General features: G+C 45.1%; 1 non-coding gene across 1 annotated transcript; it reads right to left on the bottom strand.

The window, feature by feature from the left end:
- Positions 1–227: 227 nt before the first annotated feature.
- LOC119944252 lies at positions 228–365 on the bottom strand. Its single transcript, XR_005455748.1, has one exon. It is a non-coding gene; the product is annotated as a small nucleolar RNA SNORA7 (small nucleolar RNA).
- Positions 366–15,050: the final 14,685 nt, after the last annotated feature.

Below are 15,050 nucleotides of genomic sequence, written 5' to 3'. Positions count from 1 at the left end.
ATTGTCCCCGATCCAAAGTGACACCACGGACACATCTCTCCCGGAATGCCCCACCTCCACCTGCGATCATTCTGGTAGCGGATCCGGAGAGTTTTCTTGGTAAAATATGCTCTGCACACAGTAAGCGCTCAATAAATATGATTGATGATGAAGTGGTGTACCGCTGTCTCCTTCCGCGGAGTAAATTTGAGTCTCCACCCTCTCCTGCCCAGCACAGGGGAGTCTTGGCTTGTAGCCGATTGCCTTCCACTCGCTAGCCACTGGCCAAGCTAGGAATGGAGTGGATAGGCCTCTGCTTGACTCTCCCTCCCGTAGCCAAGACTGGTAGAGGACTGGAAACTCTCCAGGTGTGACCCTGAGAGGGTGCCTGACTCACTGCTCTGAATTAATTAATTATGGTATCTGTTAAGTTCTGTACTGAGCGCTGGGGTGGATACAAACAAATTGGGTTGGACTGTGTAGAGTACTGGAAAGTCTCCAGGTGCGACCCTGAAAGGGTGCCTGACTCACTGCTCTTAATTAATTAATTATGGTATCTGTTAAGCTCCGTACTGAGCACTGGGGTGGATACAAACAAATTGGGTTGGACTGTGTAGAGTACGGGAAAGTCTCCGGGTGCGACCCTGAAAGGGTGCCGGACTCACTGCCCTTAATTAATTAATTATGGTATCTGTTAAGCTCCGTACTGAGGGCTGGGGTGGATACAAACAAATTGGGTTGGACTGTGTAGAGTACGGGAAAGTCTCCGGGTGCGACCCTGAAAGGGTGCCGGACTCACTGCCCTTAATTAATTAATTATGGTATCTGTTAAGCTCCGTACTGAGGGCTGGGGTGGATACAAACAAATTGGGTTGGATTGTGTGAAGTACTGGAAACTCTCCAGGTGTGACCCTGAGAGGGTGCCTGACTCACTGCTCTTAATTAATTAATTATGGTATCTGTTAAGCACTTACTATATGCCAGGCACTGTACTGAGCACTGGAGTGGATACAAATTGGGTCGGACTGTGTAGAGTACTGGAAACTCTCCAGGTGTGACCCTGAGAGGATGCCTGACTCACTGCTCTTAATTAATTAATTATGGTATCTGTTAAGGTCTGTACTGAGCGCTGGGGTGGATACAAACAAATTGGGTTGGATTGTGTGAAGCACTGGAAACTCTCCAGGTGCGACCCTGAGAGGATGCCTGACTAACTGCTCTTAATTAATTAATTACGGTATCTGTTAAGCACTTACTATATGCCAGGCACTGTACTGAGCACTGGGGTGGATACAAACAAATTGGGTTGGACTGTGTAGAGTACTGGAAACTCTCCAGGTGTGACCCTGAAAGGGTTCCTGACTCACTGCTCTTAATTAATTAATTATGGTATCTGTTAAGCACTTACTATATGCCAGGCACTGTACTGAGCACTGGGGTGGATACAAACAAATTGGGTTGGACTGTGTAGAGTACTGGAAACTCTCCAGGTGCGACCCTGAGAGGGTGCCTGACTCACTGCTCTTAATTAATTAATTATGGTATCTGTTAAGCACTGTACTGAGTGCTGGGGTGGATACAAACAAATTGGGTTGGACTGTGTAGAGTACTGGAAAGTCTCCAGGTGCGACCCTGAAAGGGTGCCGGACTCACTGCTCTTAATTAATTAATTATGGTATCTGTTAAGCTCTGTACTGAGCGCTGGGGTGGATACAAACAAATTGGGTTGGATTGTGTGAAGTACTGGAAACTCTCCAGGTGTGACCCTGAGAGGGTGCCTGACTCACTGCTCTTAATTAATTAATTATGGTATCTGTTAAGCATTTACCATATGCCAGGCACTGTACTGAGCGCTGGAGTGGATACAACTTGGGTCGAACTGTGTAGAGTACTGGAAACTCTCCAGGTGCGACCCTGAGAGGGTGCCGGACTCACTGCTTTTAATTAATTGTGGTATCTGTTAAGCGCTTACTATATGCCAGGCACTGTACTGAGTGCTGGAGTGGATACAAATAAATTGGTTTGAACTGTGCAGAGTACTGGAAACTCTCCAGGTGCGACCCTGAGAGGGTGCCTGACTCACTGCTCTTAATTAATTAATTATGGTATCTGTTAAGCGCTTACTATATGCCAGGCACTGTACTGAGCGCTGGAGTGGATACAAATTGAGTTGAAGTGTGCAGAGTACTGGAAACTCTCCAGGTGCGACCCTGAGAGGGTGCCTGACTCACTGCTCTTAATTAATTAATTATGGGATCTGTTAAGCACTTACTATATGCCGGGCACCGTACTGAGCACTGGAGTGGATACAAATTGGGTTGAACTGTGTAGAGTACTGGAAACTCTCCAGGTGCAACCCTGAGAGGGTGCCTGACTCACTGCTCTTAATTAATTATGGTATCTGTTAAGCACTTACTATATGCCAGGCACCGTACTGAGCGCTGGAGTGGATACAAATTGGGTCGAACAGTGTAGAGTACTGGAAACTCTCCAGGTGCGACCCTGAGAGGGTGCCTGACTCACTGCTCTTAATTAATTAATTATGGTATCTGTTAAGCACTGTACTGAGCGCTGGGGTGGATACAAACAAATTGGGTTGGACTGTGTAGAGTACTGGAAACTCTCCAGGTGCGACCCTGAGAGGGTGCCTGGCTTACTGCTCTTAATTAATTAATTAATTATGGTATCTGTTACGCACTTACTATATGCCAGGCAGTGTACTGAGCGCTGGAGTGGATACAAATTGGGTTGAACTGTGTAGAGTACTGGAAACTCTCCAGGTGCAACCCTGAGAGGGTGCCTGACTCACTGCTCTTAATTAATTAATTATGGTATCTGTTAAGCACTTACTATATGCCAGGCACTGTACTGAGCACTGGAGTGGATACAAACAAACTGGGTTGAAGTGTGCAGAGTACTGGAAACTCTCCAGGTGCGATCCTGAGAAGGTGCCTGACTCACTGCTCTTAATTAATTAATTATGGCATCTGTTAAGCACTTACTATATGCCAGGCACTGTACTGAGCGCTGGAGTGAATACAAATAAATTGGGTTGAACTGTGCAGAGTACTGGAAACTCTCCAGGTGTGACCCTGAGAGGGTGCCTGACTAACTGTTCTTAATTAATTAATTATGGTATCTGTTAAGCGCTTACTATATGCCAGGCACTGTACTGAGCACTGGAATAGATACAAATTGGGTTGAACTGTGTAGAGTACTGGAAACTCTCCAGGTGCAAACCTGAAAGGGTGCCTGACTAACTGCTCTTAATTAATTAATTATGCTACCTGTTAGGCACTGTACTGAGTGCTGGGGTGGATACAAACAAATTGGGTTGGACTGTGTAGAGTACCGGAAACTCTCCAGGTGCGACCCCGAGAGAATGCCTGACTAACTGCTCTTAATTAATTAATTATGGTATCTGTTAAGCGCTTACTATATGCCAGGCACTGTACTGAGCTCTGGGGTGGATACAAACAAATTGGGTTGGACTGTGTAGAGTACTGGAAACTCTCCAGGTGCGACTGTGAGAGGGTGCCTGACTCACTGCTCTTAATTAATTAATTATGGTATCTGTTAAGCACTTACTATGTGCCAGGCACTGTACTGAGCTCTGGGGTGGATACAAACAAATTGGGTTGGACACAGTCCCTGTTCCATGTGGGGCTCACGATCACAATCCCCATTTTACAGATGAGGCCCAGAGAACGAAACTGCCTTGCCCAAGTCGCACAGCAGTCCGGTGGCAGAGCCAGGATTAAAACCCATGACCTTCTAATTCCCAGACCAGTGCTTCTAGCCACTCCGCTGTGCTGCTTACTCTTCTTTCTCCCTTCCTTGGCTCCATGAAAAATGTCCCAGCTGATGGGCAGGATTTTCAAAAATGACAGGAAGGACTTGAGCGGGGGAAGGTGAGGAATAATCCCACCGGAGGAGTCAACGGATAAAGTTACTGCTTTTGCAGCTTTCTCCGGGAAAGCAAAGGAACTCTTAGCCCCTTACCTCGGTCCCTGCCACCCTTCCTCTGAGGGAAAACGAATGGCGTCTAAATCCCAAAAAATATCAGCTATGATGACCACATCCTCTGGACTGTAAGCTCACTGAGGGCAGGGAATGTATCTGTTTATTACTGTATTGTACTCTCCCAAGCATTTAGTACAGTGCTCTACACACAATAAGCGCTCAGTAAATACTACCGACCGACTCACTGACACTGCGGCTTCCTCTATCACGGCCTCAAAAAGGTTCCTTTCTCTCCGTGAAAAGGCACTGAAATAATCTATGAATCCCAAGGTAGCCATTTTTTTCCTGTGGTACTTGTTAATAACAGTAGTAGTAATTATGGTATTTGTTAAGTGCTTACTCTGTGCCAAGCACCATTCTAAACACTAGGGTAAACACAAGGTAATCAAGTTGTCCCACGTGGGACTCACAGTCTTAATCCCCATTTTACAGATGAAGTAACTGAGGCGCAGAGAAGTCAAGTGACTTGCCCAAGGTCACGCAGCGGACAAATGGCAATTTCAGGATTAGACCCACGTGCTCTGAATCCCAAGCCTGTTTTCTTGTCACGGGGCCATCCATGCCGCTTCTCTGTTCCACCAGTCGAAATGCAATCAAAAAGAAGCCACATCTAGTCCAGCCCATTTGAGGGCATGAGCCTGGTGATAGGTTTAAAATGAAAAATAGACTGTAGCCCTCTAGACTGTAAATTCATTATGGGCAGGGAATGTGTCTGTTAAGATTATAATAATAATAAAAATTGTGGTACTTGTTAAGCGCTTACTATGTGTCAGGCACTGTACTAAGCCCTGGGGTGGATACAAGCAAATCAGTTGCTGTCCCACATGGGTTTCACAGTCTCAATCCCCAGTACACAGATGTGGTAACTGAGGCATGGAGAAGTGAAGTGAACTGCCCGAGGTGAACTCACAAAGCAGGTGAGTGAGGAGCTGGGATTAGAACTCATGACCTTCTGATTCCCAAGCCTTTGCTGATTCTCTCTATTTATTAATAATAATGGCATTTATTAAGCACTTACTCTGTGTGAAGCACTGTTCTAAGCACTGGAGAGGTTACAAGGTGATCAGGTTGTCCCACGGGGGGCTCACAGTCTTAGTCCCCATTTTACAGATGAGGTAACTGAGGCCCAGAGAAGTTAAGTGACTTGCCCAAAGTCACACAGCTGACAGTTGGCGGAGCCGGGATTTGAACCCATGACCTCTGACTCCCAAGCCCGGGCTCTTTCCACTGAGCCACGCTTCTCATTGTTACGCTGTACTCTCCCAACCGCTTAGTACACTGCTCTGCGCATAGTAAGCTCGCAGCAATACAACTGACTGACTAACTGAAAAATACAATAATTCAAAACTCTCTGTGAGGCTGGAGAGAGACAGTCAACCGATTTATCACTGTACTCTCCCAACCGCTTAGTACAGTGCTCTGCGCACAGGAAGCACGCAGCAATACAACTAACTGAAAAATACAATAATTCAAAACTCTCTGTGAGGCAGGAGAGAGACAGTCAACCGATTTATCACTGTGCTCTCCCAACCGCTTACTACAGTGCTCTGCACACAGTAAGCATGCAGCAGTACAACTGACTAACTGAAAAATACAATAATTCAAAACTCTCTGTGAGGCTGGAGAGAGACAGTCAACCGATTTATCACTGTACGCTCCCAACCGCTTATTACAGTGCTCTGTGCACAGTAAGCACACAGCAATACAACTGACTGACTAACTGAAAAATACAATAATTCAAAACTGTCTGTGAGGCTGGAATGAGACAGTCAACCGATTTATCACTGTACTCTCCCAAGTGCTTAGTACAGTGCTCTGCACACAGTAAGCACGCAGCAATACAACTGACAGACTAACTGAAAAATATAATAATTCAAAACTGTCTGTGAGGCTGGAGAGAACAGTCAACCGATGTATCACTCCCCTCTAGTGCAATGGAAGCTGAATGCAATAAAGAGGTCATCTAGACGTATGTCTTGGTCAGTATTGTCACTGAGTTCAACTGAAGACCTGAATCAATCAATCTATGGAATGTACTAAGCGCTTATTGTGCACAGAGCACTGTACGAAGCTCTTGAGAGAGTACAATACAATCGAGTTGGTAAACACGCTCCCTGCCCATCACGAGCTCACAGTCAAGAGGGGATCCAGTATATTCTTCACTCCTTAAGAAGACTCAGAGGTCAGAGGACGAATTGGGATGATTTAGGAATGATGAGGTTTGTCCTATTATTTATCTTTCAATACAACAGACAAGGAAAAATATTTTCTAGCGTATGTCGCTCTAAATCTTCAACTCCGTTGTGCAATTTTCGTTGGTTTTCCTAAGGAATGCAACAGCTTGCATTTCAATGATAGCCATTATCCCAGTGCGAAATATTAGCTAATAGTCGCTTTCAAAAAATAAAAGTAGAAATGTCTATTGTTCACATTTCGGTATTCACATTCCAGGGTTAAAGTGAAATGTTCATATTTGGCATCTGATCTTCGCGTTAGAGACATCAATTCCCATTTCCCCTTTCAACCCGGGAGCGCTCCAGGGAGACGGAATGTGATGAACCTTTCATTCACATTGTACACAACACCTACAAATGTCAAACACGAATGTGACAACTGTTTGTATTTGCAAGGGGTGTGTATGTTTTCCAAACCTCCCCCAAAGCGTATTTTATATGTAGCATAAGCTTACCTGTGATCACTATTTTCTGCATAAATACTTACATAAAACTCATTTGTCATCTGGGGAAACCAGGGAATGTGGCTAAATGTAATTCCTTGATGTTCTTCTCAGATCTTCCCTTCCATTCTCCTCACTCAACTATCCTTCACAGTTCACTTTGAACAAACACTGGCCAGACAGCCTCTTTATTTGGTAAGTCCCATTTGGGTTGCTATGGTGTTTGAAATGAAGAGGCAACCGACGACCCCTAAAAGAGGAATGCTAGCCCTAAAACCTGGATTCCCGAATCACCAGTGTTTACTCAAACTTTAAAATAGTTTTGTTTTTTACAACTCTGTTTACAATGCCTGGAAGGGTTGCGACACTTGCTTCCACGCAGCATTTCGGCCCTAATTTACCCTTATTGATATCAGAAGCAAACATCCCCTCCGTAACGGACCGGCGCTGGAAGCAGCTTTCCCAAAAGCCAGTCTCTAGGGACAGAGAGGTAATCACACAGGCGGTCTCGGTGTTCACACATGATGAGAAAGTTGCGCATGTAAGAAACAAGCATTTAGCTTGAGGGATGACGAGGGAGCTGTCAGACCCCCCCTCCCCAGTTGCTTACAAACTCTGGACCGCCAAACCAGTCAACTTTCCAAGGGCAGCCCTCCGCGCTTAGTACGGCGTCTGGCGCATAGTAAGCGCTTAACAAATACCACAGCTGGTATGATTATTGCTTCTGTCGGTTCATTCAGAATCAAGCTGATACTCCAACTAATCCCCTACCTTAATTTAGCAAATGTCAGAATCACACCAGTCCAGCCCCATCTTCCTCATTCTCGCGGGTTCCGCAACGGAGAAGAAAAGCATTTCGTTAAATTTGGCCTTGCGAGATTCAATTCTCCTTTTTAAGAAAGGAAATAAGGAAAGACACACGCACGCAAGCTTCAGCTGAAAATCATCACAGAACCCCATCCGCCCGACTTAGATAGGACCACATAGTACTGTACCTTTAAGGAGGAAAAAAATGATTCAGTTCTGCTTCCCAGATGAAGAAGGCAGTTTATTCTGGGTTAGAGGGATTACTTACCTAAAACTGAGTTATTCCCTTTCTCCCTCACTCCCGTGGCCAGCTCTGTCTCTCACTTCGGGGAGCTTTGACCATTTAAGGTCACAGGCTCCATCTGGCTCTCCTGGCTTCGAACTCAAAAAGCCCTGCAACCTCTCTCCCCTTCCCACGAGAGTTTCGATTTAAAAGAATCGGCCCCGCAGTAGAAGGCCCTCTCGCTCCGCTTGGAGAAATTCTTTTTTAACCCCAAAGGCCCGCTCCCCTCTGAGGCACCAAGCTCTGAGGGGACAGGCTCAAGGGCTCGGCTCAGCCTTCTCCGGGCTACACGCCCATCTCTACTTACTCATTTCTGAATTACCGATTTGAAAAAGTTCGGTGGGAAGAGCCGCCCGATTGTTACGGTTTCTGTTACTGTGGGAGAAAGCACATTTCTCCGGGATGGTAGCAGGGGCTTATTAAGTGCAGATTTTCTTGAGTTTGACTGCAGGATCTGGTCACGGTTTGACTGTTAGCCTCTAAAAGCCATTTGAATAATAATAATGAGGATGGCGTTTATTAAGTGCCTACTATGTGCCAAGCACTGTTCTAAGCGCTGGGGAGGTTACAAGGTGATCAGGTTGTCCCACCTGGGGCTCACAGTCTTAATCCGTATTTTACAGATGAGGGAACTGAGGCACAGAGAAGTGAAGTGACTTGCCCAAAGTCACACAGCTGACAAGTGGCAGAGCCAGGATTTGAACACATGACCTCTGAGTCCAAAGCCCGGGCTCTTTCCACTGAGCCACGCTGCTTCCCATGGCAGCTGGACACATGTTCTCCACATTCACCAAATGCTCAGTGGGAAACATAGAAAGGGTAATTTTAACTAGACTTCCTCTGAATCCTATTTTTTCTCTCCCTCCCTCCCTCCTTCCTTTCCTGTCTCTGTCTCTGTCTGTCTCTGTCTCTGTCTCTGTCTCTCTCTCCCCCTCCTTTTCTCCCCACCTCTCTCCTTCCCTTCCACTTACTCAGGGTTTTGTGAGGTCTTTGGTAGCCAAGACCTTGTAAACCATAGATTGGAAGAGAGAGGTCAAGCTCTTCTTTTTTTTAAGGTATTTGTTAAGCACTTAATAATAATAATAATAATGGCATTTGTTAAGCACTTATTATGTGCACAGCACTGTTCTAAGCACTGGGGAGGATACAAGGTGATCAGATTGTCCCACGTGGGGCTCACAGTCTTCATCCCAATTTTGCAGATGAGGTCACTGAGGCCCAGAAAAGTTAAGTGTCTTGCCCAAAGTCACACAGCTGACAAATGGTGGAGCCGGGATTTGAACCCATGACCTCTGACTCCCAAGCCCATGCTTTTTCCATTGAGCCACGCTGCTTCTTGCTATGTACCAGGTACTGTACTAAGTGCTGGGGTAGATTCAAGCTAATCAGGTTGGACACAGTCCCCTTCCCACATAGGATTCTGCATATTAATCCCCATTTTCCAGATGAGGTAACTGAGGCCCAGAGAACTGAAGTGACTTGCCCAAGGCCCCGCAGCAGACAAGTGGTGGAGCCAGGATTAGAACTCATGACCTTCTGATTTCCAGGCCCGTGCTCTATTCACTAGGCCATCCCACTTCCCAGTTGGGAGACACGTTCCCTGCCCGCAAGGAGCTTAAATCTTGAGGGGGAGAGGGACATTAATACAAATAAATGAATTATGGAAATATACATAAGTGTTGGGCGGCTGAGGGAAGCGTGCAAATCCGAGTGCAAGGTTGACGCAGAAGGGAGAGGGAGAAGAGGAAATGACAAAGGACAAAGGTGAGATCTGTTGAACAATTTCAGGCTAGTTCTACTCACCCCATGATTTTCTAAACTCTTTTACTTCTTTCAGACTGAAGAATCATAAAATTTTTCAGCATATTGTGCATATTGCATGGAAGCTTTTCTATCCCCCTAATCATTTTGATGTTTTTTTTTTCTTTTCCAGCCCTATTACGCTCATCTTCAATTGCATATAACCATCCGGACATGGAGATTTTATATCATGGCATTCATTCATTCAATCATATTTACTGAGCACTTACGGTGTGCAGAGCGCTGTACTAAGCGCTTATTGTAGCTGATTGTAAGACAGATTGTAAACTCACTCAGTGCAAGGATCATATTTACTCACTATAATGTATGCTCCCAAGTGCTGAGTATAGTACTCTGCCCAAAATAAGTACACAATAAATACTACTGATGAAATGATGCTGTCATTTCACCTTAAATCAGTGAGTTGAACCCATTGTCCAAAACAACCCCAAGATTGTTTTCATGAGATCTGACTGGAACCTAACGGCTCTTCAACCTATAATAATAATTTAGATTATTTTTCCCTAAGCCATTATCTGTTCTGGGCAGCAGAAGCAGCAGCATGGGAGAGAGTCGAGGGCGGAGACTCAAGTTGACTGCGCGGAAGGAGGCAGTGGTAAACCACTTCCATATTTTTACCAAGAAAACTGTATGGATCCACTACCAGAAGGACTGCAGATGGAGGAGGGCCATCCTGGAAGAGATGTGTCCTTGGCATTGCTATGGGTCGGAGATGACCCGACGGCATAAGAAAAGAAAAGACATTATCGAATTGAAATTCAGATGACGCTTTTCTACCCTCTCACGCTATAAGAATAATAATTATTATCATGGTACTTGTTAAGCTCTCACTATGTGCCAAGCACTGTTCTAAGCACTGGGATAGATACAAGTAATCAGTTTGGACACACTCCCTGTGCCACATGAGGCTCATACTCTTAATCCCCATGTTCCAGATGCGGTAACTGAGGCCCAGAGAAGTGAAGTGATTTGCCCAAGTTCACTCAGCAGACACGGGGCGAAGCTAGGATTAGAACCCATGTCTTTCTGACTCCTAGGGCCCGTGTTTTATCCACTAAGCCATGCTGCTTCTCATAAAGTCTCCCTCGCAGTTTATCCAAATCCACGTAATATCTGTAACCTGAAAGTGTGCATGCTTTCTTCCGAATCATTTCTGAGAATATTACGAAAAAGCTTAAACCAGATCTCTGGAGATTCTCCCTATTTCTCCTTCTCCGTCGCAAAAAGTTGGTTGTTTATCCCAAAACTCGGTTCTCTATCTTTTAGCAGCTTTCTTTAACCATGATTAAGTAGTCCCTGTAATTTTGTGATCTAAAAGCAGTATGGCCTAGCGGCCAGGCCTGGCGGTCAGAGAACGTGGGTTCTAATCCCAGCTCTACCAGTTGCTCACTGGGTGACCTTGGGAAAGTTATTTAACTTCCCTGGGCCTCAGGTTCCTCAACTGTAAAATGGGGGTTAAATTTATTACTCTATTATTTTATTAATGGTGTGTATGTGGCTGTAACTCTATTTATCTATTCTGATGATATCGACACCTGTCTACTTGTTTTGTTATGTCATCTGTCTCCCCCTTCTATTCATTCATTCATTCAATCGCATTTATTGAGCGCTTACTGTGTGCAGAGCACTGTACTAAGCGCTTGGGAAGTACAAGTTGGCAACATATAAAGACAGTCGCTACCCAACAGTGGGCTCACAGTCTAGAAGGGGGAGACAGAGAACAAAACAAAACATATTAACAAAATAAAATAAGTAGAATAAATATGTACAAGTAAAATAGAGTAATAAATACATAAAAACATACATACATATATATAGACTAGACTGTGAGCCCTCTATTGGGTACTGACCGTCTCTATGTGTTGCCAACTTGTACTTCCCAAGCGCTTAGTACAGTGCTCTGCACACAGTAAGCGCTCAATAAATACGATTGAATGAATGAATGAATGAATACCCATTGTCCCTCCTCTGTAGACTGTGAGGCTCTTGCAGGGACAGGTGCTGTGCCCAGTCTGATTAACTTGAATCTTTCCCAGTGCTTAGAACAATGCTTGACACATAATAAGTGCTTACCACATATTATAACAATAATAGAATTAAGGATCATGATTACGATAATAATAATAATAATAATAATAATAATAATAATAATAATAATAATAATAATGACTCCGTTTTATTCTGAAGTGCTTGGTGTGGAACATTGTCCTTGGATTTTTTAAAATCTAAGTATGTTTGTCCACTGGCTTCTTTCTACCTGCCTGTTTTTAAGCTCTGGCTCCTTTCTATCCAGCTGATTAGCAAGGTTTCCCACTACAGAGATCAGTTTGTTTTCCCAGTAAAGGTTGGGATTATCCCAATGCTGTCTGATCTTAGATGTAGTTCTAAAACTAACAGCTTGCTAGGTAGAATAATAATAATAATGATGGTATTTGCTAAGCGCTTACTACGTGCCGAGCACTGTACTAAGTGCTGGGGTAGATACAGGGTAATCTGGTTGGACACGGTCCCTGTCTCACATGGGGCTCACTGCCTTAATCCCCATTTTACAGATAAGGTTACTGAGGCCTGGAGAAGTTAAGTGATTTGTCCAAGGTCACATAGCAGATAGGTGGCAGAGCCAGGATTAGAACCCACGTCCTCTGACTCCCAAGCCCATGCGCTGGCCACTAGGACACACCGCTCACTCACTAACTTACAATTCCCAGAATTATTCCTGGATCCTTTCTTTCAGACATGCAATACAAGCGTGTGAACCCAGAACCCAAATGAAGAGAGGGTGGGAAATGGCAGGCAAAGGCCAGATGCCTTGTGGATCAATCAATCAATCAATCGTATTTATTGAGCGCTTACTGTGTGCAGAGCACTGTACTAAGCGCTTGGGAAGTACAAATTGGCAACATATAGAGACGGTCCCTACCCAACAGTGGGTTTGCCAGGAAGAAGAGCCAGGAAGAACCTACATGAGCCCAAGCCTCACCGAGATGACAGCAGGAAGCCACTGTCCGATAAAATGGGGATTAATAAAAATAATAATAATAATGGCATTTATTAAGCACTTACTATGTGCAAAGCACTGTTCTAAGTGCTGGGGAGTTTACAAGGTGATCAGGTTGTCCCATGAGGGGCTCACAGTCTTAATCCCCATTTGACAGATGAGGTAACTGAGGCACAGAGAAGTGAAGTGACTCACCCAAAGTCACACAGCTGACAATTGGCGGAGCCAGGGTTTGAACCCATGACCTCTGACTCCAAAGCCCAGGCTCTTTCCACTGAGCCACGCTGCTTCTCATGATTAAGACTGTAAGCCCCCCGTGGGACAACCTGATCACCTTGTAACCTCCCCAGCACTTAGAACAGTGCTTGGCACATAGTAAGCGCTTAACAAATGCCATCATTATTATTATTTTTAGAGGCAAGAGGCATCCAGTGGGACAGCAAGCAAACACAAAAAAGTCTGTCCTGGTTACAAGAGGCTTGAGGAAAAGGTTGGAGTCTTGACGAGGGCTCAAGAAAGTCAGGGGCCCAGTTAGAGGAAGCCTGGGTGTGGAGGACGGACCTTTATTAATAATAATAATAATAATAACGATGGTATTTGTTAAGCGCTTACTATGTGCAAAGCACTGTTCTAAGCGCTGGGGAGGTTACAAGGTGATCAGGTTGCCCCACGGGGGTCTCACAGTTTTAATCCCCATTTTACAGATGAGGTAACTGAGGCACAGAGAAGTGAAGTGACTTGCCCAAAGTCACACAGCTGACAGTTGGTGGAGCTGGGATTTGAACCCCTGACCTCTGCCTCCAAAGCCCGGGCTCTTTCCATTGAGCCACGTTTGTCACCCAGGCTGTTTTAGAGAGACATCCTGAGCTGGCCCATCTCCTCAGGGGCTCAAACATCCCTCTTTTATATGGTATTTGTAAAGCACTTCATCATCATCATCAATCGTATTTACTGAGCGCTTACTGTGTGCAGAGCACTGTACTAAGCGCTTGGGAATTACAAATTGGCAACATTTAGAGACAGTCCCTACCCAACAGTGGGCTCACGGTCTAAAAGGTGGGCTCACAGTCTAAAAGTCTAAAAGCACTTACTATGTGGCAGCCACTGTACTAAGCACAGGGGTAGATACAAGCTTATCGGGTTGGACACAGTCCCTGTCCCACGCGGGGTTCACGGTCTCAACCCCCATCTTACAGATGAGGTAACTGGGGCTCAGAGAAGTGAAGTTATTTTCCCAAGGTCGCACAGCAGCAGACAAGTGGCGGAGCCGGGATTAGAACCCGGTTCCCCTTGACTCTTAGGCCTGTGTTTTATCTACTAGGTCACGCTGCTTGTCATCATAAAGCCAACCTTAGGAAGTGAGCAGAAAGACTGCGAAACTGAAAGACTGTGAAAACTGAAGGGAGGCCCAGAGGCACCTGGGAGGGAGTTGATGTCTGTCTTCCCGCTTCTAATAATAATAATAATAATAATAATGTTGGTATTTGTTAAGTGCTTACTATGTGCCAAGCACTGTTCTAAACACTGGGGGGATACAAGGTAATCAAGGTTGTCCCACGTGGGGCTCACAATCTTAATCCCCGTTTTACAGATGAGGGAACTGAGGCACAGAGAAGTGACTTGCCCAAAGTCACACAGCTGTGAAGTGGCAGAGCCGGGATTAGAACCCATGACCTCTGACTCTCAAGCCCGGGCTCTTTCCACTGAGCCACACTGCTTCCCCTAAATGCTCCTTCCTCTAGACCATAAGCTCGTGGTGGACAGGGAATGTCACTGTTTATTCTTGTATTGTACTTTCCCAAACGCTTAGTACAGTGCTCTGCACACAGTAAGCTCTCAATAAATACAACTGAATGAATGAATGAATTGAATGAGTAGAGAGAGCAGCACGGAGTTAGGCAGGAGACCTAAAATGAGTCCAAAACAACTTAGGATGATAACTCCTTAAAAAAAAATAGAAAAAGGACTGATCTTTCTTCACACTGCCTCAAAGTCCTTCCCAGATTGCTCTGAAAGTGAATGTGCAATCTTCCAAGGAGTCTGGGTAATGACTAAGGTTATATTTTTAACCCTGCCGGGAAATCGGACTTGGTTGCTCATTAGCCAAGTCCTGCCCCAAAAGTTTTCATTTCTAAACAGATCATCGTTCACTTCCCACCAGGACAATTATTTACACCCAGCGTAAAAGCTACGGGATCTGAGAAATGATATCGCTTAAATAACTCCCCCAGAGTGACCAGTCACCTTGAGGTTTGGGAGCAGAGGTGGAATGGAAAGAGAAGGGAAAACCTGGCTGAGACCATTCCCGTGTCGAGCCAAGAGAGAAAAATGGTTAAGCCAGAAAAGCATCAGTTCTACACCTTGGAAAAATATTTCGGTGAGGGAAGCAATGGAGAGGCAGTATGCCTGGCGAATAGAGCATGGAACTGGCAGTCAGAAGGACCTGGGTTCTAATCCTACCT

The sequence above is a fragment of the Tachyglossus aculeatus genome, chromosome 22 (genome assembly GCF_015852505.1).
Source record: "Tachyglossus aculeatus isolate mTacAcu1 chromosome 22, mTacAcu1.pri, whole genome shotgun sequence".
Lineage (NCBI taxonomy): Eukaryota > Metazoa > Chordata > Mammalia > Monotremata > Tachyglossidae > Tachyglossus > Tachyglossus aculeatus.
Note: the sequence above shows the minus strand (reverse complement) of the source record. Positions and strands in the feature narration are given on the sequence as shown.